The sequence below is a fragment of the Phalangium opilio genome, unplaced genomic scaffold (genome assembly GCF_054372755.1).
Source record: "Phalangium opilio isolate 3A_F unplaced genomic scaffold, DU_Popi_V2 ptg000060l_1, whole genome shotgun sequence".
In the NCBI taxonomy this organism is placed as follows: Eukaryota; Metazoa; Arthropoda; class Arachnida; order Opiliones; family Phalangiidae; genus Phalangium; species Phalangium opilio.
Window position 1 is genome coordinate 3,576,221 of NW_028324177.1, and position 26,261 is coordinate 3,602,481.

At 37.8% G+C, this 26,261-nt stretch overlaps 4 non-coding genes across 4 annotated transcripts; 3 read left to right on the forward strand and 1 right to left on the reverse strand.

Moving 5' to 3' along the window:
- The first annotated feature begins 19,881 nt into the window (after positions 1-19,881).
- TRNAY-GUA (transfer RNA tyrosine (anticodon GUA)) lies at positions 19,882-19,954 on the forward strand. Its single transcript has one exon. It is a non-coding gene; the product is annotated as a tRNA-Tyr (tRNA).
- An 813-nt stretch (positions 19,955-20,767) lies between these two features.
- TRNAY-GUA (transfer RNA tyrosine (anticodon GUA)) lies at positions 20,768-20,840 on the forward strand. Its single transcript has one exon. It is a non-coding gene; the product is annotated as a tRNA-Tyr (tRNA).
- A 368-nt stretch (positions 20,841-21,208) lies between these two features.
- TRNAY-GUA (transfer RNA tyrosine (anticodon GUA)) lies at positions 21,209-21,281 on the forward strand. Its single transcript has one exon. It is a non-coding gene; the product is annotated as a tRNA-Tyr (tRNA).
- A 1,270-nt stretch (positions 21,282-22,551) lies between these two features.
- On the reverse strand, positions 22,552-22,624 carry TRNAY-GUA (transfer RNA tyrosine (anticodon GUA)). The gene has a single exon. It is a non-coding gene; the product is annotated as a tRNA-Tyr (tRNA).
- Between the last annotated feature and the right edge of the window lie 3,637 nt (positions 22,625-26,261).

Consider the following 26,261-nt stretch of genomic DNA (forward strand, 5'->3'; position numbering starts at 1 on the left):
GTTTCCTGACAAAATTTTAAAAAATTGACCCTCAAAATCTCATATTTAAATAAACATATAATAGCCAGTAAATGGTAAAGTTTTCTTTCGCGTCCTCCCCCTCCGCCCCTTTACATAACTAATATAACGAAGAACAAAATTATTTCGACATAAATGCTACAAGCAGTGCATATTTTCAAGTTTGAAACATGCAATTTAAAGACTATTTTCGTACAATTATAAGCGTATTGTATCAACACGTGCCAGCTGCTAAGCTTCAACAGAAAGATAATTCATCATAGCTTTACCAGTATAATAAAAGGTTAAATCTACACAGCTAAAAATATGATCATCATCATTATAAAAAACAACACCACAAGACTTCGATAGACAGATCAAGAAATATAAATATTCAACTTCTATGCCGAAACAACAGACACTTTAGACTGGCGTGTTCAAAGAATGAGAGCGACTTTGGATTAAAAACAGCAAAGATATTCAAACAAATAACCCTCGTATTTGTTGAGTGAGTGTCTATAGAACGTCCAGCTGTACCAAGGCCAAATAATACATGTCAATTATTTGGTTTCCCTGCATAATTATATAACGGCTTGGCAAGCCTTGCTTCAAGTTCATCAACACAATAGAAGTTCATAACAGATATGAATTCGCCAAAAAAAAAATTTTTTGAACAAAAGTTGCTTCAACGTTATTAAAATTTAGAACAGCAATGGTTTGTTACTAAAATTATGTACTTTACTATGTTGGGAGTTTGGGCGCACTCCTGTAAGCCAAGCTTCTGGGCGACAAAGTTTTGAGGGAATAAGGGACTTGTCAGCATGCCTACCCTACAGGAACTGACTACCCCGTGTCCGCGGCTGGTGAAATACCCCAAATCCCCCTCCTTCACCACCCGATTAAACCTCAAGTACTTCACTCGTAACTCTAAAAAACCAAACTGTGATTAACCGCATAATCACCTTGGACTTTAATTTAAATTTCTATCGAAACACCTTATGAACGTTTTTTTACGGACGTTTGCCAAACAAAACAAGTTCGGTGGAATTAGTAAAATAAAGTTGTCAATTAATGACGCTAAGCAGTAATGCTATCTGAGTTCAAAAGTAATAAATATAAAAAAAAAATAAAATGGACTGAAGATGTCGCTACCAAACACAAGGCACATCATTAAATCTCTGAACTAAATTTCAGATTCTACATTAACAAAACAAAATCACGCGCGATGGAGCTAGTAAAAAAGCTAGCGATTAATGACATTAACCACTAACGCCATCTTAGTTCAATAGTGAAACACAAGGCTCCTCATTAACTGTGAACTAAACTGCAGACTCTACATCAATAAAACAAAACCAAGCACGATGGAACCAGTAAAAAAAAGCTACCAATTAATGACATTAACCACTAACGCCATCTTAGTTCAATAGTATTAAATGTAGAAAAAAAAATCAACTGGATTGAAGATGTCACTAACGAAATACAAGGCGCTTCAATAACTCCCTGAGCTAAACTGCAGATTCTACACCAACAAATCACTACCCTTTTTAAAAAGCATCTTTAAGTATATTAGCAGTATTTTAACAAACTCCCCCTTCCCTTTTTTATACCTAAAATAATTTAACATTAAAACCCATGTTTACTATTTTTCTGGCTATTATATATTCTCAATTTTACAGTACTAGAATTAAATGTGTATAAATATTTTTTCATCATTGAATTATTCACTTGAGAGATTAACAAAATGATTATTGGTGCACTAACGTTAATGTTGAACTTTTCACACTTTTTAAATCCAACCTTCACGTATGACTGTCTTTGAACATTTTTTAATCATGTATTCATAGTGAAACTTACATTTTAGATTCAGTTAAAATTAATTATAGTTATTCATAGCTTTTCCCTGTTAAGGTCTATTTTTTGACAGTTAGGACGCTATCACTAATTATTCTCAAAAGCCTTTCTGGTGTCCAAAATAATTTTCCTTATAAAGTTATGAATGAAACCCTTTAAAAAATACGCAACTATTAGCTTTAAACGTGAAAAACAAAATTTTTATTTACTGGAAAATAATTATAATGAATACCATAAATAAATAACAACCAGGGAAATATAATTCCAAATTGCGTGCTATAAATAAACGTAGCAATTATCAAACCAAATGTGTTTTTAAAATAAATCTTTAGCACATGCCAATAAAATAATAATCATGCGTGTTTTAACTTTGAAAAAAAAAGTTTAACAAAAATATTCTTAAAGCAATTTATTGTCTTAATGACTTTTAAGTAATTACTGAACAGCCATAAGTTTAAAAAATTACAATTTATATTTTAACTATTATATAAAATAAATAATACTATTTACCCTAGCTTTTGTCATCAATAAACTACTGTAACTCTCATTTGACTTTATTTATCAAAGGTAAAATAGTTACCATTAGTTTCATAAATACTACTAAATAATTTGTTGATCCTATTATTTCCTATATTCAATGATAAATCTAAGCACAGTTTCATTGCCAGACTCCCGTAGTACGCTGGCTAATCATTTATCATCTATCCCAATGGCTAAATCCAATTAAAATTGTACTTAAGGACAGAGCGAAAAATAAAATATGCCAAACTACCACACTGTACGGAATAGAAAATCTTTTTAAGACGCGTTATATTTATATTATATTTATATCATGATATTGCCAGCTTTTCCAAAATACTACAAAACTGTATTTCTTTAACCCCGAAATATTGCCAAATTATTGCTAGTTGTCTTATTTAATGCCATTTTTAACAAGAAAAAATTACTATTTTAGTTTCTTGAATTAGGTTAAAGTTAATCACAAAAGATGGTATTCTATATGTTGAATCTCGTGTAAAGGTTAAGAGAAATATCCGTTCTGAATAAGATCTTATTGACACAATTACATTGGAAATGGGGTTCAAAATTAGCGTGGAAGCAACTGGTATATTCTGGTCTGGGTTCATCAGAAATAGACGAACTAAAATCTTTGTCATGACATCACACCCTCGTATATCTACGAATTTCATCAGCTTAAATTAAGACTAAAAATATTGATGTGACGTCCCCTTAGCTACTGACTCTCAGTCTATTGAATGACAAACTATTTCCTTTTCTGCAGCTAGCGGGAATGAGCACTGAAATAAATTAATCACCACCGCATGTACGCAAAATTAATAAAAATTAAGAGCGAAGTAACAGATATTAATCAAAACGCGTCTTGGATTTAAACCAAGACCTAAAAAGTATCGATAAGAACAAGGTTAATCACTTGACTGAATGAGCAGATATTGAAACTTTTTTTAATTAAATCTTACATGCTTAAGAAAGTAATGTTCCATCACCCTATTCCATTGAATAAACTTATTTTACTGGTAGTAAATATTTTCCCTCTCAATAATTTGAAAAATTTACTTATCTCGGGTTTTCGAGCACAATTCCATTCCCCGAAAACATTTTATAACTACATTTATTATCACTTTTAAGAGTTTTCGTGTGGAAAAATACCATATAACTAGTAACTACACGTAACGGTAACAATGACAAATTTGACAAAATGATTTAGGGTAGTCTGCTTAGCCTAATAGCCTCTGCTGCGCCCGATACGACCAAGGAGGATGTATAGTTGTATACCCCCTTGATAGAAGTACGCCTTGTGCCATTCTCATGCCTTGTCTTTCGCTGACCTTGTCACCAAGGCAATAGCCCACTCAATTACGCGTTAAGCTGCTCGAGAATTCTGTGTGAATTACTTTTTAAGGTCAGCAAATAGTAATTGTTTTTGAGAGCATTCCTCGCCTTGAAATAGGACAACTACGAAATAATTCGACCAAATTGAAGTTTAAATATTCGAACAAATCTTATTTTATAAATATCTTCTACCATTTCAATTTCTATAAAACTGTCCTACCAAATGCATACAGAGGGTTACCAGAAGTCTCTGAACTACTAGAAATACTACATTTACTATAGTGTGTTACCACGAACTTTGTAGTGACGTCACATGCTCTTATCTCTTACCTTATTTTCAGGCGACCATATTGGAAGTCGCGAGATGTCGTCAGCTTGGGCAATACAAATTCGGGACCCAATATTGACGTCATAGTTTCCTCCCCCCAGCTTCGCGGTAGCACACTATAGGAAGATTCGCAGCGACAAGTTTAAAAATCCCACATTCCTTTAAAAACCGTTAATACATTATTCTTGTTCCTGGAGATATACAGACTAAGTACTAAGTAGCAGAGTCGAGCCACAGCGTCGTAGATCACGCGACTCGTTGAACGCAGGCTATTTTGCAAAATAACCAAGTCATAATTTTCAGGCTACGACCACGCTTAAGTTAACAATTACAACAAAGAAAATCAAAAAATTACGAATATCATGCACGCCCCTACTGCTTGCGAACTATAGAAACGCCATGGCAGAACCGTTTGACCATTGTCTGTCGTACCGCTGCTATAGACCCTTTCTAGGTAAAAAAAAGAGATGTCAATCCTCAGTATCGGGACATACGGGGGGGATTTGACCCCTCGCCGTCTCTGCTCTATTTATGATTTTTCCATCGACTCGAGCGAGATGGAAGGCAAAGTTTTACCCCCGTGTCTTTCCATGTCGAAGTGGTATATTACATAATTCAGTTTAACCAAGAGTAAAAATCATAACGTCCCTATTGAATGTCCTGCCATTGTTGAAATTTGCACTAAAATTAACAAAAGGTTTCATTATGGAGCGTACCGGGCATGAACGGGGGATATGTTAGCAACCTATTAATGACGCAATGTCATACACGTACTCTCTTAAAAGTGATAATAAATGTAGTTATAAAATATTTTCGGGGAATGGAATTGTGCTCGAAAACCCGAGATAAGTAAATTTTTCAAATTATTGAGAGGGAAAAAATTTACTACCAGTAAAGTAAGTTTATTCAATGGAATAGGGTGATGGAACATACTTTCTTAAGCATGTAAGTTTTAATTAAAAAAAAGTTTTAATATCTGCGCATTCAGTCAAGTGATTAACCTTGTTCTTATCGATACTTTTTAGGTCTTGGTTAAATCCAAGACGCGTTTTGATTAATCTATTATGATGCCGAGATATTTATAGGAAGTTACTCTCTTGATTTCTGTGCCTTCTATTTTGGTCTCCTGCTCAGGCGATAATGGTTTTCCGTTTGGGCAGAGTAGCATGATTCGTTGAGTATTAGGCTTCTCGAACCTAAAGTGTATTTTAGTACTTCAGCCTCGGTTCGCATAACTTTCATTAGATCTACAATATTATCTGCGGAGTTTATTAAAGCAGCATCATCAGCATATTCCTTCGATATACTTGACTTTAGATGCTGATTTATGTCACTAGTGTACGTATTAAAAAGGGTTGGCGCAAGTATACTTCCCTGAGGGACACCTCTTGTAACTTTGGAGTCAGTAGAAATTTCGCCACCAATAACCACTGCCTGTTGCCTATCTGTGAGATAAGATCTAAACCAGTTTACAGTAGTCTCAGACAGGTTGTTGTTTTCCAGTATGGATAAAAGGACACAGTGGTCTACGGTATCAAAGGCTTTGCTTAAGTCAGCAAAGAGCACTCCTACATAGTGTCCTTTGCTTAACCTATTCACTATCGTCTCAAGTAGGTAGAAGATACTCGTTGTTGTGGAGTAGCCTGGTCGAAAGCCTGATTGTAGTCTGTACAGGAGATTGTTTCTTTCGTAGAATTCATAGAGTTGCACTTGTGCAAAATGTTCCAGCGGTTTGGATAAGCACGGTAGGACCGAGACTGGCCTGTAATTTCCCATATTCATGTGGTCGCCCTTTTTATATATAGGAGTAACTTTCGCTCTTTTCCAGCTTAGTGGAAATGTACCAGTCTCAAAAGATATATTAATAATTTTTGTTACAAAGGGTGTTATTATTTCTGCTAATGATTTGATAATTTTTGGAGGTAAGTTATCAAGACCAGTGGCTTTACCGGGTGATATATTTTTATATATTGGAAAACAGATTCTTCACTCACAGAGTGGAAGCGAAGTGTTTCTTTAATTCTTTCCGGGCATGATTGTGGTATGTATTTAGGTGCAGGTGTTGCAGGTAATACTACGGCAAAGAATGTACTAAATACTGACGCTATTTCTTTCGAGGTCGTTATTGTGCTACCGTTTGAGTCAATTATGTTGATGCTTGAGTTTTTAGCTTTGAGGAAGGGCTTCAGAGTTTTCCAAGCACCGCTAGTTCCCTTGTCTTTAATATTGATATTTTTGTCAAAGTAGTCTCTCTTCTCAGTGCGAATTTTTTCGGTGACTTGGTTTCTGTATATTTTGTATATGACCTCATAGTATCTTAGTCCAGGGATTCTACTTTTTCTGTGACAGACATCGCGTAAGTGCATGAGGTGTTTTACCTCACGGTTTAACCATGGCGGGTCTGCTACTGTGATTCTTTTGTTGATAAAGGGTGCATGAACGTTCAGCGTGTCAGTTATCGTGGAACATAATTTTTCAACTGCAGTTTCCACATTTGTTATGCTTCCTATTTCCTTGCTAAGTTTAAAACGAACATCAGAAACAAAGGAGTCTGCATTAGCGTTTGACTGTGATATAGTTATTAAATTCGAAAAGATCTGTTGATCGTGATCTTTTGAGAGCTATAAAACACGTTCATGTTTGGTACTTCGAAAACTTAAAATTAACGAACACGTTTTGTTAGGTCTTAATACTAAATTTATTTTATCAGCTATCAAAGATTTTTACATTTTATTCTCCTTTTAGAGCCGAATACTCAAACCTAACTGTACATTTTTAACAGAAAGTAAAATGCACATGTGTTTTAAAAACGATGCAGATATTTCATAATGAAATATTTTTACTAAAGGTATTTTGGTGAAAAAAACTAAGATAAGAATTTTTGTCAAATATTAAATGTCTTATAATCATGTCTTCAAAAGTCAAAATTTTAATATCTGTACTTCAGGCAATTAATTTATAAACTTATCTCTTACTTTTTCAAGTCTTTGTCTGCAAAGACAGTTTTTATTAATGTAGAATTAGAACCCTTTGAAGATTGGCGCAAACATGCTCTTCTGTTAGATTTAGTTATTTATTATATTGAAAAACGTAGCGGATTTAATCGAGATGGTGCCTTAAGACTTAATTAATAAAAGGCTGTTTCTATTTAGGCCCAAGTTTTGGACTTAAAAAAGCCAGGAACACTATTTTGGACCATCCTCTCTTAATAAAAATCAATATTTTACTTTGAACAATTGAATTTATTCTAAAGACATGTAAAATTATCAAAAGAAAAGAACTAAATTTTGTACAAAAATTACAGACAATTAAAAATATAAACTAACAAATGAATTAATAAAAGTGATAAATAAAAATAACTAAAATCATGGCGTTGCTTTTGCCTCCTCTTCATGTTTAAGAAAAGACATAAGAGATTCAGATCTGATTGGGCAATGGGACATGAGAGCCTGTCATATTTGAAACTGTGATTTCAGGACCAGCTAGGGTTAAATTATCCGCCATTAAATCTTCTTCATCCTAATTGGTGGAAATACAGTGTAATTTTACTAATTTTATTGTTAAGCTGCTAAAAAAAACCAACTTACTCAATTGTTCCTTTCATCTTGTTCTTTAACGGGAGTTGACTGACAACTAAAAGAAAAATAAAATAAAATTAACTTATAGATTTAACAGATTTACAATACAATTAAATAATTTATACAAACTTAGGACTGAAATTTGACAATCTAGATGCGGTATTTGATGCCATGCCTGACTTGGGCGTATAATTTTCTTTCAATAAATCTCCCCATCTTGTTTGAATTTCATTTGATGTTGATTCAGAAGGGTCAGCTTCGGTAGTTGTTGAATTAACTAATTTCATAAAAATCGTTTTCAGTCCTTCTTCTTCCGTTGGGTCACTACTCTTATAATCGTTTATGAATCTTCCCCTAAACATTTTTGCTGCATTTTCTTGACTTCTTGAACTAACGCCCAATTCCTTCGCTATTTCTCGAAAATGAACAATTTTGTGAATCTGATCGAGGGGCACTTGTAAATTTAGGTACCGTTGGTACAAGCACCTTGCTATCATCTTATTTCCTATTTTCTTATGTCCGGCTTCGAAAACCATATTAGCTCCTGTTAAAACTTAAACAACCTTCTCTAAATGGCCTAGCAGCTAAAATAATTTGATAACATACGAAACGCCTATCATTTCAACTCGGTAAAGGGGGGGACCTTTTTTATCGCTTTTATCTATAAAGGTTTCACTAAATTTCGTTATTGATTTTTATGTGATTATAAATCGATGAAAAAACTGTCTGACCATTTCATTATGCCTTTAAAAAAACCCTGATAAAACAGATTTTTTTATCTCACTCTTTACCATTCCGAGTGACGATGACGTCATGGAGAGGTATTACACTGGGCGTGTCTGTGTGTATATTTGTGTATGTATGTCGATTTCGAGAATGATGATTTCTTCGAATGACCGACCCTTCGTGCTATGCTCAATCCCTTGGGTTATAGTCAATTAACTAACACATTTTGTTAGGTCTCAATACTAGTTTTATTTTATCAGCGATCATCGATTTTCAGTATATTTTATTCTCCTTATAGAGCCGAATACTCAAACCTAACTGTATATTTTTAATAGAAAGTAAAATGCATCCTATGAAAAACATTAACATGTACAAAAATGGGCCAAGCCTCGCCTCGTGCCCTTTCCGCTGTAAAACGTTCTGAGATCCCATGTAGAGCCAAGTCTGCCTTTTGATCTCATTCAATCGCCAATTGAACAATTATGTTATAAATTAAGTCCTTTTCCTAGTTAATAACCAATATTCTTTGACTCTATCATTATTATAAATCTTTGTTCGTATCAAAAATATCGTGACTTGGCAATCGCAGGTAAGTAATATTAAAAGGAAGTCGAGGGGAAATTCACTAAATCGTTGCCGATTTTAAAATAATCGAAGGGATATTCACTAAATCGTTTATGGTCGAGGGGATATGTACAAGTTTATAAGAAGAGTCATGCATAACCTTATATACACGCGCTTGCCAAGTCACGATATTTTTGATACGAACAAAGATGTATAATAATGATAGAGTCAAAGAATATTGGTTATTAACTAGGAAAAGGACTTAATTTATAACATAATTGTTCAATTGGCGATTGAATGAGATCAAAAGGCAGACTTGGCTCTACATGGGATCTCAGAACGTTTTACAGCGGAAAGGGCACGAGGCGAGGCTTGGCCCATTTTTGTACATGTTAATGTTTTTCATAGGATCTCACTTCTTTTTGTAGACCCTCTCGTTATACTTCGGTAGTTATATTAAAACAAGACCCTCTCGTGGTACTTCGTTTGCCAATATAATCGCTAACGTTTGTCCATATTTACGCTGAATTACCCCTTTCGACCCGCAGAGAATATGTAATAAAGATTGTACGCGATATCCTATAAATAAAGAACTAAAGAACAATTTTATAAAAATTTCGGGATGTTTTAATTTTTCTGTGCTTTATAAAATAAATGAAAACTAAATCCTGAATTTTAAGTTTCTATCTCCTCTAGAAGTACCTTAGAATTTTGATGATCGGTGAGTGAGTGAGTGAGTGAGTGACAAAATAAGGTAAATTTCACCTGCGATATTTCGAAAAGTATATAGGGTAGGAACTTGAAATTTGGAAACTAGAGCTAGGATTGACAGTCCTCGCGGCAAGCAAAATTTCAGACTTTTACCTCTAACCATCACGAAGTTACAGTGGGTTTAAAAGTGCCACGAGTTGCTTCGAGAAAAGGATGTCAGTGCTCGACTTGGCTGGGAGCACGGCAGTGCTCCCAGATATGCGTAATGTTATGCAGATATTTCACAATAAAATACTTTTACTAAAGGTATTTTGGTGAAAAAACTAAGATAAGCAACTTCTGCAGAATCTCCACGTACTACGTCACAGAGAGAGTCAGGGCGAGACCAATCAAATAATGAGAAAAAATCGAAAGAAAACGGCGGGATCGAGGCAACCTTATATAGCGCTTTCTTTACGAACCTTGCACCTCGCGTACCTATCCTATTCATTTGTATTTTTGCTCGTGCGTTTTGGCGCGCCTTTTTTACTACTACAGGGAGCTAACTGCCGTGCTCCCAGATATGCGTAATGTTATGCAGATATTTCACAATAAAATACTTTTACTAAAGGTATTTTGGTGAAAAAACTAAGATAAGCAATTTTTTAAAATATTCAATGTTTAATAATCATGTCTACAAAAGTCAAAATTTGAATTTCTGTTACTTCCGGCAATTATCTCTTACTTTTTCTCATCTTTGTCGCAAAGACAGTTTTTATTAATCAAAAATGTCTTGATTAGAATCAAGACCTAAAAAGTATCGATAAGTCTGAGGTTATCACTTGTCTGAAGGTTCAGATATTAATTTTTCTATTTAATTGAAACTTAAATGCATGCTTAAGAAAAAACAACGTTCCATTACCGTTTTCCGTTGAAATAAATTATTTTACTGGTAATCAATTTCAAAAATTTACTTATCTCGGCTTTTCGACCACAATTCCATTCCCCGAAAACATTTTATCATTACATTAATTACTTTTGGGAGAGTACGTGTATGGTTTTGCGTTTTAAAAGGTTCCTAAAGACGTTACATCCCCATTCGTGACCGGCACGCTTCGCAGTGGAACATTTTAATTATTCTAAAACCAATGGCGCCAAATTCAATAGGGACAGTTAGATTTTTACTCGCGGTTTTGCAAAATGATGTAATATCAAGTGTACTTTAGTCAACCGTCGTATTGTTCTTTCTCATAGTTCAGGGCATGATCAGTGTTACTGCCCAATTTCTCTCTCTAGTTTCTAACAATGGTTAGAGACTATTTGATATGGCACGGACAACGTTATATACATTTGTAAATTTTAAGTAGCACAAAAGGAAAAAAATCCAATTTTTTTATATTTTGGTTTGAAATAAATAAACTCATGATAGTAGTTATAACGAACAAAAAGTCAAGGGAATGGCACCGGTAATGAGCAGCAGAAAGAGAGGAAAGTTTGCTTCAAGTTAGCAGAGGGACATGGTAGTGAAAATGGTAATCTTGAATTTTGTTCGTTCAAACCTTAATATATCATGAAAAATTCAAGTGAGGAGGCGGCACTACCTAGAAAGATTGATTTTGGCAGATAACAGCGAAAAATTATGTTCTACACACACTGGGACTATGAGAGAGTTTCAAGGCCGAGGTCGCACATGATGAAATAGTTTGCTCAGGTCCTGTTAGTCTCGAAAGGGTTATATAGTGCTTGTAACTTTTAAAAGGTTCTTGTCATGGCTAAACAGACCGCTATTACAGTTTTTTATTGTTTTATAGGTTATTTTGACACGTTATCTCCCAAAAGTAATTAATGTAATGATAAAATGTTTTCGGGTAATGGAATTGTGGTCGAAAAGCCGAGATAAGTAAATTTTTGAAATTGATTACCAGTAAAATAATTTATTTCAACGGAAAACGGTAATGGAACGTTGTTTTTTCTTAAGCATGCATTTAAGTTTCAATTAAATAGAAAAATTAATATCTGATCCTTCAGACAAGTGATAACCTCAGACTTATCGATACTTTTTAGGTCTTGATTCTAATCAAGACATTTTTGATTAATATCTGTTCCTTCAGTCTTCATTTTAATTAAGAATGTTAAGAAACAGTTTTACATTTTCAAAATCTGCACTAAGCAGAAACATATATAAAGGGGACCATAAATTTAGCTCAATCAAACATTTATTTATAATAATACGAAGAATTTTCCATCTCCTCAAGCGCTTTTTTTCTCTTTGTAGCTTAACTTTCAAATTTGCGACTCATAGTTTTTACTCGTCTAAACCCACTGACCCTTGCGATGATTTAGGATATTTTGAAGTTTGACAAATATAGGCCTGAAAAATCCATGCGTGCTCAAACTAAAACCGACTCATTTAAGAGAGCAAAGTTCATAACTCCAGTTTGGCCTATCACTCACATTTACATCGCTGCATTATCCCCTGCATAGCGTTTGAGGGACAATGCGTCACGTTATCAGTTAGCGTTAGGAAAGGTAAACAAGAAAAGTCCATTAGTGTGGTTTATTGAAAATTCAAAATGAGTGTATAAATAATATAATTTGGTAATCAGATTGTACTTGTTGTATGTTTGTACTATGTATACATTTTATATGGGATATTTTTACGAATCAGGCCTAATGCGCTCTCGCAAATATTCATGTTTTAAAGAATTAGGTACAATCACGTTTTAACTTGTAAGCATCGATATCGAAGAGCATTTGGGTTTTCTATCTATTTTACCGCGAGATGGCATTGCGAGCTGGACCAAAACGTGCGCGAAAATGAACATTTCAAATTTCAAGCTAGGGAAAATGCTTATTAGCGAAGCGGCAACTCTATAGACCTTGGGGAAAATGAACATTTCAATTTCCTTAAGTCCAGCTAACAGCGCTCTCGGGTGAGAGAATTCGGCAACATAAGTTGAAAAAAGAAAAATGAAAAACGGCGTTGCGCAGGCCTTGATTAATGTAGGCAATATATAAAGTAACAGATTAAGTAAAGTAGAGTGAAAAGACAGTTTAGATTGAAAGACATTGAGTTGATTGGATTTAATAAACCGTTTGAATTCGGCTAACAGCTAAAGCAAATCAGACTGATTCTTTGATGTTACGAACGGGAACTATATAGTGTTTTGATTTTTCAGTCGGTCGGAACACTAAAAAAAATTTACCTGTCCTAAATTAAAGTCAACGGAGTAAGAGAATAGAACGATGACATGCATGCAGCTTGGGCTAGGTATACTTTTCTCTCAGTAAACATGTGTGAATTCATCTGAGAAGGGTGGTTGTAGCCATGGAACCTAGTGTAGGCCATGAACCTCTTTAAAAAGGGGGTCCACAGAGATTTTGGTTAGAAAAATTGTTCACAACTTAATATTCCCTCGAAGCGTGACGGTCATATTTACGTATTGCCAACTTCTTGAACAAGAAATCTGGGGCCCTTAATTCACGCGGGGCCCTGGGCTATAGCCCATATAGCCCATGCCTTAAGACGGCACTGGTTTGAAGTTTACTTTGCGAAGGCATCCGACGAAGTTGGGCCTTATTTTGGCTCCGACATTGGAGCTGGTTTTATCGCTGCCACCGACGAATAGAACGCTGCTCGATAACAGGGAAAAGGTCCCGGCTGTCGAACCACGTTGCGTGTAAACTCCATCCACCGTAATCGAAAACTAAAATAAGATCAACACACCTAAATTAAAACAAATTTAGTAGGCAAAAATAAAACGCTTCGCTATACTTGCAGTTGCACCATAGAGAGCATAGAGTAGAGGAGTAGGCACTTTAGCCTTAACCAATACACAATCTTGCCAAATTTTTACTGTTCATTTCCAGATTTTTCCCATTGGGTGATTACTTATTTTACTTACCTTTGCAATTCTGGCTTAACTCCGCCCCCAGCGCCATTATGGTATATTTTTTTAACAGAATGAAAGCTACATAAGCCCCTCCTCCTGGTATGTTTTTTAGCACTAGTGGAAGGTAGCCTGACGTAGTACTGCCAAGTCCCCATTGAAGACTACACTCGGGTTTTGCAGGGCTTAGACCTTCCTATTTAGACTGCATTACTAAGCCTTTGACAGCAGCACCTCACCAGGTATCGCTTTACTTCGAATCTATGACCTACGCCACTTCATATCAAGCTCCATTTTGTAACCAGTGACAAACGTATGGCCAACATATCTTATAAACTTATAATCAAAACCATAAAGTTCAGAGATACTTTGTTGAACCAAGAAGCGATATCTAGTTAACTAGGGAGAAGGTATATATTCGCCACATTCCAGCTTATCTCCAGTCCAAACGTAGGTCCGGAGTTAATCCCCGACTCTAAATTACAACCAGCATCTCGTTGGTTCTTGAAAACTCACGTCAGCACGACGCTAATGACGAAAATAACGTATTTTCCGACAAAGGAGAGGTGAAATAGACCCAAAGAGGGTAGAAAGAGGGGGAGTTGAAGCTAGCGGCTTTAATAAGGCATTTTGGGTGTTCTCGCTTTTCTTTTTTATTTATTTGTTATACTTCCCTCCTAATATCCGGTTCGCCGTATTTCAACCAATAAGAGGGCAGAGAAAGATGCGCGCGCACACCGCAAGCTTAGAGGTAAACTTTCAAAGCGAAAACACTCCAGCCAAGCCTTCTACTCCCCCTCTTTCTAGTTCTACCCTCTATGATAGCCTGGCCTACTTTTACGTCCCCCCCCTTGTATTTTGAAAGGGGGACTGGGACTATGGCGCGCGAACACTTAGGAATCTTATAACTTCTCCCTAGTAAAATAGATATCACTTCTTGCTTGAACTAAAACTTAGTGAAAATATATTTAGCCAGTATATTGTAACTCCCTCGGAACAGATAGAGATCTATTTTATAAATTTAAATAAGAGATATTCAATTTCTTTCAAGGTAGTAACTGAATGGCCTTTTCCAAAATTCGAAATCTACAGAAAATTCAAATATTTTTCAAGAAGTCTTCCAGGGGCGTCGGAAGCCGGGGGCAGGGTGGGCTCAAGCCCCCTCGATTTTTATTCCTAGACAACAAAATAGGCTGGTAGAGGCGACGATTACATTGGGTGTGGTTGCCTTAAGTTTTTTTTATCGTTTAAAAGACATTTTTTTCGTAGTTTGAAATGATTTGAGCAACTATTTGAAGCAAAGATAATTTTGACTTGGTGTTTTGGTTGAGAGAATGTGAAGTATTTGAGTTTTAAAACCAAAGAATATAAGGGGAAAAAATTTATATTTTTCTGTGTATAAAATAATAGGTGCAGGGTTCATACAAACCTGGAAAAATCAGGGAAATAAATAGTTGACAAAAACCTCAGGGAAATTTAGAGTTTTTAGTAAAATTCAGGGAAATCAGGGAAATTTGCGTCAAACAGGGGCCGAGTAATTAAGCAAAATGTTCGTGAGCATTCCCTCCATAAGATTAACATTACACTATACTTTGGAGGCTATAACTCTGGTTATATTAGAGATACGGGGATGTCCTTTGATTATGTATTAGTCCTATTTGCCCCCCCCTCCCTACTTCGTTTACATTTGCGAGTGGTTTAAGGCGCTGGTTTAAGGCAGCAGTCTCTTTGGGGGCGTGGGTTCGAATCCCGCTTCTATCAGCCTATTTTGTTGTCTAGGATTAATAATATGAAGCTTTTGCTTAATAGACTGAGTTTCCTTTTGCTTCTAGGTAGAGTGGCCGAGTGGTTTAAGGCACCAGTCAATTCGGGGGCGTGGGTTCGATTCCCGCCTCTATCAGCATTGAGCGCTATTATCCAGAGACCAGATTGAAAATTTTATCGGACCGGTCGGGTCGGGCTTTTCAAATTTTGCAAATTAAGGGGCTGACCCGGGCCGGGCTTTCGATTATTTTTTCAAAATTCGGGCCGGGCCTGACTTTGTTCCGCTTTAATTCATAATTCAAATGAAAGATAATTTAAACGAGTATGAGCTTCTTAGAACAAATGTGACGTTGTGACGGACTATTATTAATAAAAGTGAATAATACGCGACGCTAAAGCAAATATCAATTCAATTCATTGATGATATTTAAAAAGAAAATAGCAACGTGGCTGGTCAATTCTTGCAATCGACGGGCCGGGTCGGAAAACCAACTTTATACTCGGACCGGGGCCGGGTTACGGATTTTTCAAGATGCTAGATCCCGGGCCGGGCTCGGATCGGGCCTGAAAATTCGGCTACTATCCCTTTAGTTTCCTGGAATTTTCCCAATTATTCCAGGGCTTTTTGAATGATCGTGGAATTAATTATTTCCAATGTTTTAAGTTTAGTTATTGGTTAAATTTTAATTTTAATTCGGTCAATTTTAAACCCAAGGTCCTTACGCCTAACCTAATCTAAACCTGCCAAGGGAGAGACCTATTCTTCCAATTAATAAAAAAAGTAACTTTGATGACAAAGCCTTGAAAATTAAAAGATAAGTGGTCAAAATCATTTGGGTGAAGTAAGGTATAATACAAAAATTCAGTTTTAAAGGCAACATAAATTACTTGAAAGAATTAGGCCTACTTATCATGTTTCTTTTTTGACCAAAATCTTTCATTTAACGAAAATATTTTTCAACCTAAAAGACAAAGAACTATGAGGGACTTTTCCTATGTACTTTTCACATTTTTCTATGAAATGTGCTTCTCGGAAGAACATGGGCTCTTCCCGGATAGTGGTGAATCATGGCCGGGGCTTAGGTGAAGAGAGAGTGCCGTTTGAAGAAAACATTTACTTTATAAATGTTATTTTTCAGTGGTTTCTAGCTATTTTGAGGGTGCTGAACACAACACGAATATGGACAAGTGCCCTCTAAACTGCACTTGTTTCATTTTCCTTTCTTAAGGGTCACGTCCAGCGAAACCAAGAATGATGATGGGGGTGGGAAGGGATGCGAAATCTGAGAGAAATCGGCCTGCGCGTCTCCAGTCCGAACGTAGCCTGTCCGGGGTTAATTCCCGCCGCCTCTAAATTACAACAAGCATCTCATTGGGTCTTGAAATCTCACGTCAGCGCGACGCGAATGAGTACGAAAATTTTGTATTTTCCGACTGAGGAGAGGCGAAATAGCCCGACCTCCTTTTACGGCCCCCCTTGTATTTCGAAAGGGGACTGGAACTATGGCGCCCGGTGAATACTTGGGCATCTTATACCTTCTCCCTAATAAACTAGATATCACTTCTTGGTAAAATGTTATGATAGCTAAATTTTTCCTTTAAAAAAGTCTAAATTTTAAATGTAAAATTGGTCTAAAAATTAGGTACAAAAAAATTAAATTTGAAAGCTAATTATCAACTTGGATATTTTTAATATAGAAAGATTAGTTTTTTCTCCCAATCTGTAATATTTTTTATACTGAAAGTAATGAATGCTTAGTTAAAAAATATAGTTAAAATCGGAAGCTTTTAAAGAAAAATTTTATTATTGTCGAATTGTACGCGGACCCAAATGGTCACAGACTTAAGCCCTCTACAAATTAGAGAGATGGCTCCGGAAGAGCAAGCTTTATTCTACTAATTAGATAATTTAATTTAAACTGGATTTATAATATAATAAGTTAATCTTGTTTAAAAAGTTTTTATTAAATTTCAAGTAACAATAGCTCCCACTGTGCGCGACACACTATTCGATTAAAATATTAGGCCTAAGTTGCCACAACGTGAAGGAGAAAAACCTGGAAAATCAGCAGATATCAGTAAGTTTTAACGAAGTCAAGGAATAAGGCTGGAATAAAATATCTAGGGTTTTCCAACGTTGGCTAAAAACTAGAGGAAATCTTAAGGTTTCTATCTGGTAGTATTATCCTTTTTCCACTCCGAGTGACGATGAAGACACTGAAAGGTATTAAACTTTCTGTCTGTCACCTCATTTATAGTTGACAAATTTTAGCAAACTTGTTCGCAATATCCGGACCGCTTTCGCAATTCACAGAAAGCAATATTTACATCTACTCAATTGTTATCGTTAGGGTCAAGATGTACGCGGCGATCGGGTAGGGTTTCGAGAAACGTCTAGCCTCCCACCCAATGGCAGTTCTTCCACCAAAGGTTCACGCAATTGCGCTATTTATTACCCCTTATCTGGAATCAATCGCTTTATTTAGCCTAAATTTCCAAAAATTGTTAAAGAGGCATAGCTAGAATTGAAACGGCAACAAAAAAGCTATGTTTAAAATGATTTTAGGAGTAAAGTTTATTAGAACGATTTAACTAGAATTAAGGTAAATTACTGATGATTAAAATAATTAATATCAATTATATTTATTTAATTATTTAAGAAAAACCTCTTAAGTGCAGGGTAGATAGCCCTCGTCTCGACTCGGAGAGGTTTATTTTGGTTTCCCAACTTGTTGAAGCATTTACAGGCGCCTGACAGGTCGTTGTTAGCGCGTTCGGCTTTTAATCGAAAGGTAGGTGGTTCGAGCCCAGCCAGGAGCGGTGTTGTGAAGTCTCTGATGTAACGTAAAAAGTCAAAGTTTTGCCAAAATACGTGACGATAATTGTTTTCAAAGCTTCCGTGGTGCAATGGTTCGCGCGTTCGGCTGTAAACCGAAAGGTTGTTGGTTTTAGCCCACCCGGGAGCGTTGTTTGTGAAGTCTTATAAATAACGTAAAAATTCAAAGTTTTTCCACAATTCCTGACGATCATATAATATTCAAGCTTCCGTGGCGCTATGGTTAGTGCGTTCAGCTGTTAGCCGAAAGGTTGGTGGTTCGAGCCCAGCCAGGAGCGGTGTAGTGAAGTCTCTGATGTAACGTAAAAAGTCAAAGTTTTGCCAAAATACGTGACGATAATTGTTTTTCAAAACTTCCGTGGTGCAATGGTTCGCGCGTTCGGCTGTAAACCGAAAGGTTGTTGGTTTTAGTTCACCCGGGAGCGTTGTTGTGTAGTCTTATAAATATTGTAAAAATTCAAACTTTTTCCACAATACATGACGATTATTTAATTTCAAAGCTTCCGTGGCGCAATGCTTAGTGCGTTCAGCGGTTAACCGAAAGGTTGTTGTTTCGAGCCCAGCCAGAAGAGGTGTTGTGAAGTCTCTGATGTAACGTAAAAAGTCAAAGTTTTGCCAAAATACGTGACGATAATTGTTTTTCAAAACTTCCGTGGTGCAATGGTTCGAGCGTTCGGCTGTAAACCGAAAGGTTGTTGGTTTTAGTTCACCCGGGAGCGTTGTTGTGTAGTCTTATAAATAATGTAAAAATTCAAACTTTTTCCACAATACCTGACGATTATTTAATTTCAAAGCTTCCGTGGCGCAATGGTTAGCGCGTACAGCTGTTAACCGAAAGGTTGGTGGTTCGAGCCCAGCCAGAAGCGGTGTTGTGAAGTCTCTGATGTAACGTAAAAAGTCAAAGTTTTGCCAAAATACGTGACGATTATTGTTTTTCAAAGCTTCCGTGGCGCAATATTTAGCGCGTTCAGCTGTTAATCGAAAGTTTGGTGGTTCAAGCCCAGCCAGAAGCGGTGTTGTGAAGTCTCTTATGTAACGAAAAATGTCAAATTTTTGCCAAAATTCGCGACGATAATTGTTTTTCAAAGCTTCCGTGGCGCGATGGTTAGCGCGTTCGGCTTTTAACCGAAAGTTTGGTGGTTCGAGCCCAGCCAGGAGCGGTGTTGTGAAGTCAAAGTTTTGCCGAAATACGTGACGATTATTGGTTTTTCAAAGCTTCCGTGGCGCAATGGTTAGCGCGTTCGGCTTTTAATCGAAAGGTAGGTGGTTCGAGCCCAGCCAGGAGCGGTGTTGTGAAGTCTCTGATGTAACGTAAAAAGTCAAAGTTTTGCCAAAATACGTGACGATTATTGTTTTTCAAAGCTTCCGTGGTGCAATGGTTAGCGCGTTCGGCTGCAAACCAAAATGTTGTTGGTTTTAGCCCACTCGGGAGCGTTGTTGTGAAGTCTTGTCTTATAAATAACGTAAAAATTCAAAGTTTTTCCAAATACCTGACGATTATTTAATTTCTAAGCTTCCGTGGCGCAATGCTTAGTGCGTTCAGCGGTTAACCGAAAGGTTGGTGGTTCGAGCCCAGCCAGAAGCGGTGTTGTGAAGTCTCTGATGTAATGTAAAAAATCAAAGTTTTGACAAAATATGTGACGATAATTGTTTTTCAAAGCTTCCGTGGCGCAATGGTTAGCGCGTTCAGCTGTTAATCGAAAGTTTGGTGGTTCAAGCCCAGCCAGAAACGGTGTTGTGAAGTCTCTTATGTAACGAAAAAAGTCACAGTTTTGCCAAAATTCGCGACGATAATTGTTTTTCGAAGCTTCCGTGGTGCAATGGTTAGCGCGTTCGGCTGTAAACCGAAAGGTTGTTGGTTTTAGTCCACCCGGGAGCGTTGTTGTGAAGACTTATAAATAACGTAAAAGTTCAAAGTTTTTCCACAATACCTGAAGATCATTTAATTTCAAAGCTTCCGTGGCGCAATGGTTAGCGCGTACAGCTGTTAATCGAAAGGTTGGTGGTTCGAGCCCAGCCAGAAGCGGGGTTGTGAAGTCTCTGATGTAACGTAAAAAATCAAAGTTTCGCCAAAATATGTGACGATAATTGTTTTTCAAAGCTTCCGTGGCGCAATGGTTAGCGCGTTCGGGTTTTAACCGAAAGGTTGGTGGTTCGAGCCCAGCCAGGAGCGGTGTTGTGAAGTCTCTGATGTAACGTAAAAAGTCAAAGTTTTGCCAAAATACGTGACGATTATTGTTTTTCAAAGCTTCCGTGGTGCAATGGTTAGCGCGTTCGGCTGCAAACCAAAATGTTGTTGGTTTTAACCCACTCGGGAGCGTTGTTGTGAAGTCTTGTCTTATAAATAACGTAAAAATTCAAAGTTTTTCCAAATACCTGACGATTATTTAATTTCTAAGCTTCCGTGGCGCAATGCTTAGTGCGTTCAGCGGTTAACCGAAAGGTTGGTGGTTCGAGCCCAGCCAAAAGCGGTGTTGTGAAGTCTCTGATGTAACGTAAAAAATCAAAGTTTTGACAAAATATGTGACGATAATTGTTTTTCAAAGCTTCCGTGGCGCAATGGTTAGCGCGTTCAGCTGTTAATCGAAAGTTTGGTGGTTCAAGCCCAGCCAGAAGCGGTGTTGTGAAGTCTCTTATGTAACGAAAAAAGTCACAGTTTTGCCAAAATTCGCGACGATAATTGTTTTTCGAAGCTTCCGTGGTGCAATGGTTAGCGCGTTCGGCTGTAAACCGAAAGGTTGTTGGTTTTAGTCCACCCGGGAGCGTTGTTGTGAAGACTTATAAATAACGTAAAAGTTCAAAGTTTTTCCACAATACCTGAAGATCATTTAATTTCTAAGCTTCCGTGGCGCAATGCTTAGTGCGTTCAGCGGTTAACCGAAAGGTTGGTGGTTCGAGCCCAGCCAGAAGCGGTGTTGTGAAGTCTCTGATGTAACGTAAAAAATCAAAGTTTTGACAAAATATGTGACGATAATTGTTTTTCAAAGCTTCCGTGGCGCAATGGTTAGCGCGTTCAGCTGTTAATCGAAAGTTTGGTGGTTCAAGCCCAGCCAGAAGCGGTGTTGTGAAGTCTCTTATGTAACGGAAAAAGTCACAGTTTTGCCAAAATTCGCGACGATAATTGTTTTTCGAAGCTTCCGTGGTGCAATGGTTAGCGCGTTCGGCTGTAAACCGAAAGGTTGTTGGTTTTAGTCCACCCGGGAGCGTTGTTGTGAAGACTTATAAATAACGTAAAAGTTCAAAGTTTTTCCACAATACCTGAAGATCATTTAATTTCAAAGCTTCCGTGGCGCAATGGTTAGCGCGTACAGCTGTTAATCGAAAGGTTGGTGGTTCGAGCCCAGCCAGAAGCGGGGTTGTGAAGTCTCTGATGTAACGTAAAAAATCAAAGTTTCGCCAAAATATGTGACGATAATTGTTTTTCAAAGCTTCCGTGGCGCAATGGTTAGCGCGTTCGGGTTTTAACCGAAAGGTTGGTGGTTCGAGCCCAGCCAGGAGCGGTGTTGTGAAGTCTCTGATGTAACGTAAAAAGTCAAATTTTTGCCAAAATACGTGACGATTATTGTTCTTCAAAGCTTCCGTGGTGCAATGGTTAGCGCGTTCGGCTGTTAATCGAAAGTTTGGTGGTTCAAGCCCAGCCAGAAGCGGTGTTGTGAAGTCTCTTATGTAACGAAAAAAGTCAAAGTTTTGCCAAAATACGTGACGATTATCGTTCTTCAAAACTTCCGTGGTGCAATGGTTAGCGCGTACAGCTGTTAACCGAAAGGTTGGTGGTTCGAGCCCAGCCAGAAGCGGTGTTGTGAAGTCTCTGATGTTGCGTAAAAAATCAAAGTTTTGCCAAAGTATGTGACGATAATTGTTCTTCAAAGCTTCCGTGGTGCAATGGTTAGCGCGTTCGGCTGTTAACCGAAAGGTTGGTGGTTCGAGCCCAGCCAGGAGCGGTGTTGTGAAGTCTCTGATGTGACGTAAAAAGTCAAAGTTTTGCCAAAATACGTGACAATTATTGTTCTTCAAACCTTCCGTGGTGCAATGGTTAGCGCGTCCGGCTGTTAACCGAAAGGTTGGTGGTTCGAGCCCAGCCAGGAGCGGTGTTGTGAAGTCTCTGATGTGACGTAAAAAGTCAAAGTTTTGCCAAAATACGTGACGATTATTGTTTTTCAAAGCTTCCGTGGCGCAATATTTACCGCGTTCAGCTGTTAATCGAAAGTTTGGTGGTTCAAGCCCAGCCAGAAGCGATGTTGTGAAGTCTCTTATGTAACGAAAAAAGTCAAAGTTTTGCCAAAATTCGCGACGATAATTGTTTTTCAAAGCTTCCGTGGTGCAATGGTTAGTGCGTTCGGCTGTAAACCGAAGGGTTGTTGGTTTTAGTCCACCCGGGAGCTAACCATTCCGCCACGGAAGCTTTGAAATTAAATGATCTTCAGGTATTGTGGAAAAACTTTGAATTTTTACGTTATTTATAAGACTTCACAACAACGCTCCCGGGTGGACTAAAACCAACAACCCTTCGGTTTACAGCCGAACGCGCTAACCATTGCACCACGGAAGCTTTGAAAAACAATTATCGTCGCGAATTTTGGCAAAAATTTGACATTTTTCGTTACAAAAGAGACTTCACAACACCGCTTCTGGCTGGGCTTGAACCACCAAACTTTCGATTAACAGCTGAACGCGCTAAATATTGCGCCACGGAAGCTTTGAAAAACAATAATCGTCACGTATTTTGGCAAAACTTTGACTCTTTACGTTACATCAGAGACTTCACAACATCGCTTCTGGCTGGGCTCGAAACAACAACCTTTCGGTTAACCGCTGAACGCACTAAGCATTGCGCCACGGAAGCTTAGAAATTAAATAATCGTCAGGTATTTGGAAAAACTTTGAATTTTTACGTTATTTATAAGACAAGACTTCACAACAACGCTCCCGAGTGGGCTAAAACCAACAACCTTTTGGTTTGCAGCCGAACGCGCTAACCATTGCACCACGGAAGCTTTGAAAAACAATAATCGTCACGTATTTTGGCAAAACTTTGACTTTTTACGTTACATCAGAGACTTCACAACACCGCTCCTGGCTGGGCTCGAACCACCTACCTTTCGATTAAAAGCCGAACGCGCTAACCATTGCGCCACGGAAGCTTTGAAAAAGCAATAATCGTCACGTATTTCGGCAAAACTTTGACTTCACAACACCGCTCCTGGCTGGGCTCGAACCACCAAACTTTCGGTTAAAAGCCGAACGCGCTAACCATCGCGCCACGGAAGCTTTGAAAAACAATTATCGTCGCGAATTTTGGCAAAAATTTGACATTTTTCGTTACATAAGAGACTTCACAACACCGCTTCTGGCTGGGCTTGAACCACCAAACTTTCGATTAACAGCTGAACGCGCTAAATATTGCGCCACGGAAGCTTTGAAAAACAATAATCGTCACGTATTTTGGCAAATCTTTGACTTTTTACGTTACATCAGAGACTTCAACAACACCGCTTCTGGCTGGGCTCGAACCACCAACCTTTCGGTTAACAGCTGTACGCGCTAACCATTGCGCCACGGAAGCTTTGAAATTAAATAATCGTCAGGTATTGTGGAAAAAGTTTGAATTTTTACATTATTTATAAGACTACACAACAACGCTCCCGGGTGAACTAAAACCAACAACCTTTCGGTTTACAGCCGAACGCTCGAACCATTGCACCACGGAAGTTTTGAAAAACAATTATCGTCACGTATTTTGGCAAAACTTTGACTTTTTACGTTACATCAGAGACTTCACAGCACCTCTTCTGGCTGGGCTCGAAACAACAACCTTTCGGTTAACCGCTGAACGCACTAAGCATTGCGCCACGGAAGCTTTGAAATTAAATAATCGTCATGTATTGTGGAAAAAGTTTGAATTTTTACATTATTTATAAGACTACACAACAACGCTCCCGGGTGAACTAAAACCAACAACCTTTCGGTTTACAGCCGAACGCGCGAACCATTGCACCACGGAAGTTTTGAAAAACAATTATCGTCACGTATTTTGGCAAAACTTTGACTTTTTACGTTACATCAGAGACTTCACTACACCGCTCCTGGCTGGGCTCGAACCACCAACTTTTCGGTTAACAGCTGAACGCACTAACCATAGCGCCACGGAAGCTTTGAAATTAAATAATCGTCATGTATTGTGGAAAAAGTTTGAATTTTTACATTATTTATAAGACTACACAACAACGCTCCCGGGTGAACTAAAACCAACAACCTTTCGGTTTACAGCCGAACGCTCGAACCATTGCACCACGGAAGTTTTGAAAAACAATTATCGTCACGTATTTTGGCAAAACTTTGACATTTTACGTCACATCAGAGACTTCACAACACCGCTCCTGGCTGGGCTCGAACCACCAACCTTTCGGTTAACAGCCGAACGCGCTAACCATTGCACCACGGAAGCTTTGAAGAACAATAATTGTCACGTATTTTGGCAAAACTTTGACATTTTACGTCACATCAGAGACTTCACAACACCGCTCCTGGCTGGGCTCGAACCACCAACCTTTCGGTTAACAGCCGAACGCGCTAACCATTGCACCACGGAAGCTTTGAAGAACGATAATCGTCACGTATTTTGGCAAAACTTTGACTTTTTACGTTACATCAGAGACTTCACAACACCGCTCCTGATGAAAGATTTCGGGAAGAGCCCATGTTCTTCCGAGAAGCACATTTCATAGAAAAATGTGAAAAGTACATAGGAAAAGTCCCTCATAGTTCTTTGTCTTTTAGGTTGAAAAATATTTTCGTTAAATGAAAGATTTTGGTCAAAAAAGAAACATGATAAGTAGGCCTAATTCTTTCAAGTAATTTATGTTGCCTTTAAAACTGAATTTTTGTATTATACCTTACCTCACCCAAATGATTTTGACCACTTATCTTTTAATTTTCAAGGCTTTGTCATCAAAGTTACTTTTTTTATTAATTGGAAGAATAGGTCTCTCCCTTGGCAGGTTTAGATTAGGTTAGGCGTAAGGACCTTGGGTTTAAAATTGACTGAATTAAAATTATAATTTAACCAATAACTAAACTTAAAACATTAAAACCCTACGATACGTGAGCATGGATTTTATCCAACGACACAAAGTGTCGTCAATACCAAACCGCTCCGCAGCGCGAAGGATGACTTCACTAGAGACCCTATCAAAGGCTCCATCAATGTCAAGGAAGATGGCCAAAGACATCTCCTTGAACTCGATGGCCCTGTCAAGGCAGTTCAAAATGCCATGGAGAGCCGTCTCTGTAGATTTGCCTTTCTGATAGGCAAACTGAGGAGGGGGAAGGGGAGTGTGGGAAAGAATTCCATCCCGCAAATACCTGTCCACCAATTTCTCTAAAGTCTTTAGGAAGAAAGAGGTAAGACAGACAGGTCTAAATGCCTTAGCCTCAAGATAGCTCGTCTTCCCAGGTTTGGGAATAAAGATAACCTTCGAGCGCTTCCAGACATCTGGAATATGCGCCAGAGCAATGCAGGCTCTAAATATCCTGCACAGATGAGGGCCAATACACCCATACCCTTTAATCAATATTTATCCTTTCCTCTCGCAGACGAGGTATATCTTCCAACTGCTGACGAAAAAGCTTATCCAGAGACTGAGTGTAGAGCCATTTGCGCCTCGCAACTAACACTGGAAGTCGCGGAAGCGCTTTTCAACTGCAAATCGACATAACTAATAAAACATAACCAGTAACCATATTTACTCCTTCCCAATGAACAGTTACTTGAAAAGTAAGCATTTCAGTATGCAGCAATTGGTATAATCACCCCCTTTGTTTCTCTTAATATGAATATGGTAAATCTGAAATAGGTCTAATGATTGACAATAGAATAGTTAAGTTATATTTAAAATAGGTATGTGGTCATGAAGACTTCGGAGGATGTAAATAGCAATCATGCAACAGAAAAAAGCAATAAACTCTTGACAGTCAGAAATATGTAAAATTTAATACACGTGGAAAATAAATTGCCGAATTTTTGGGTTTGAGAGTGTATCGGGACTGATTGGGTGCTGGCATGCTGTAGAGGACTGCAAAGGCTTTGGGAAAACTCCAACTCCATAGAAAGCCAAGGGACTCCCTCATTTTTGGTCGGAGTTGGAGTTGGGTAAAATAAATAATTTGGCTTTGGGTGGCTTTGGGAA